Here is a 2768-nt window from a genome sequence, read left to right as displayed (position 1 = left end):
GTTCCAGAACAAGGGCCAAGCGAAGCCACCCATACAAAACCACTATGCAGCTAGAACAGCTAGATGGTTTTCATAAATACAAAGACTGAATCTCAGTCTCTTGCAATCCTACATGTTTGTGCCCCTCGCTTCCCACTCCCACCTCCAGCTGGTTACCTAGAACGACTTCCTGTTTCCTGTAGCAGGACAAACAAAAAAACACTAGGTGAAATTAGCTTTCTTCATTGCAGGATTTCTAAGAACTTTTAACATGCTAATGACTCTTCAACATGGAATCACTCACCACTTACCACCAAATACTGTACTTTAGTTTTCCTTTATAATCTTTTGTGTTGTTAGAGTAATAAGTTAAAAAAAAAAAAAAAAAAAAGGATTTTCACTCCTGGACAAGATAGAGTAACAGGGCCTAGATTTACTCTTCCACCTTAAACAGCTTGGAAAACCAGACAAAACATATGAACATCACTTTTCAGAGATGAGATAACAGGCAACACAGGACTGTGATCACTGGAAAAAAACAAGTCAGATGAGCCCTCTTATCACACCTGGTTACTACACAGAGCTAGTTTCTGACCACAGAAGGAAAGGGTGCACAAACAGAGCCTGGCAGTCTCTCTGAGTTGGGGAGACAGAAATCAAGGATGCCATGGTGGCTAGAATTTCTGGGGTGAAGTACCAGAGAGGAGAGACTGCAGAAAAGTCTTCTCAAATGATTCGCTGAGTACCCATCTGAACGTCTGTGAGAGGGAATTATTTGAGACTGGGGAAAGACCTACTGGAAAAGAGTAGGCAAAATAATACCCCCAAATCTGGACATAGTTCAGGTTTCAACCAGAATCCAAGATGACACTTCAGGTCTCCAAGTATCTACATCAATTCTGACCTTGTGTCAGTCCTTCAAGTGTTTAGCTCATTCTCCTCTCCCCATTACAGTTACCCAAGTAGATAGCCATGAATTACTTTGTGGGAAAAATGAGAGAATTATCACCACGTATACTTGCTGTGATAGTACAGGGTCTCTCCTCCTGGGAACCTGGCCTCTCCTTCAATCAAGTTCTAGGTCCGAAAATGGCTTCTTTTCGAGGGATTGTGGGGGCTTTTTACTGAGGCGAGTGTCAGCAGCATCCTGATTATCCATCCTCAGTTTCTGATCATTGTACAGATTGAGTAGCGGCCGGTCAACTGCCCCTAGAGATGCCATGTTCAATTAACCATCTCCTCAATTCCACAGCTAAAACTCCCCTGCCTGATGCCTTTTCTGCTCTCTACAACGATTGTGTCCACCTGGCTTCTGAAGGAGAAGCAACATCACCTGAATTCCATTGCCTCAGGATCCTACCCTCCGCATTGCTCTCAGCGAGCCCTCTTTTGTAATGGCTTATCCTGCCATCAGCCCGCGGCCTCTGGAGGAGAGCCATCTCAGTGATGAGGGTGCTCCTCTCACGGACACATTCCTCGCTGCTTCTATAAATCCTCCTCTCTTCCATGGAACATCATGCTCTGGTGGGTTTTCTGGCCTTTGAGTATAACCACTCTACCATGCCCATTCTTCTCAGCCTTTTGACCCCTCCTCCCACACAGCCTCACAACAATCCTGTATCTTCTCAGCATGGGCCAATGCTTTAACCAAGCTACAAGGACCTATCCCAACGGTGTGCCCCCAGGCAGAGGACTTGCTCCCAAATTCTAAACTCTCCCTCAACCAACTCTATGTTCCACCCCACTTTGATCAAACACCTCAAAATGCTGCCCCAAGCATGCTCTCCCAGCTCCTGCTGGAATATGTTGTCTGGGTCAGGCAGCTCCTTAGAGAAATGTTCCCTTTCTTCCTTATCAGGCCCAGTATGTGCCTAGCCAGCTGTTGTGATCGTGCCCTAATTTTTGGCCCAGTGGCCAGGAGTGGGGGCGGTGAGGGGGTGGGGGACATTGTGAGGTAGGCACACGCTGTCTTGCAGAGATCTTTGCATTGTCTTTAAGCAAAGGAGAGCTGCATCTCTTAATAGGGAAGAAGGGGTCATTTCTGCAGGTGCAGGGGTACAGGGAAGGCTGGGGATTCAAGATATTCAGGAACATTAACCTGAAGTCCCCATACCATGTGTCAGGGTTACATTTTTTTTCTAACCAGGGCCCTGATCTTGGTTAGACTTTACCTAAGTTAGGTAGAGACTTTAACCTTCTTTGAACTCATCTATTCCTATGATTGAGTCGTGGGCCTGGGCCTCAGCTTTCCCTGCTTTCTTTCTGCTGGATATGAAAACTGCTTTACATGTTACCGAGGAGGTTCTCTGGCCTTCATTCTTAGCTTTATAGTTGTGCTTAAGCCCTCTCATTCCTTCAATATCAAGGCAGCAGATGAGCCACCGCTGACCTCCAAGGAATTAGGAAGCTCAGATGACAGTTCCCCATTATCCAGAGCTGAGATGAGGGGCCAGAGCTTTGTACCCTGGCTTCCATCAGTCATGGGATATGAGCCCCTCAAAAGTGGGTATGACCTTGAACTGGGAAGCTCTTTGCAACTGAGGCCATCCCAGGAGGACCGACAGCTGAGGTCAGCAGGTGGAGAGCCACCCCTTTGTTCCTGAGGGAAGTTCTGAGTGGTACAGCCAGTGTCGCCATCCTCCCAAATGAATCACCTGCACCCAAGTCCTTGCTTCCGGCTTTACTCACAGGGAAACCCAGACAAAACAACTGTGACCATTTGGAATGTTTAGTCCACTCGTAATGGTGGAGAGATTCCCATCATCCACTAAACTGTGATTTAGGGAAAG

The sequence above is a fragment of the Pteropus alecto genome, unplaced genomic scaffold (assembly GCF_000325575.1).
Source record: "Pteropus alecto unplaced genomic scaffold, ASM32557v1 scaffold8, whole genome shotgun sequence".
In the NCBI taxonomy this organism is placed as follows: Eukaryota; Metazoa; Chordata; class Mammalia; order Chiroptera; family Pteropodidae; genus Pteropus; species Pteropus alecto.
Note: the sequence above shows the minus strand (reverse complement) of the source record.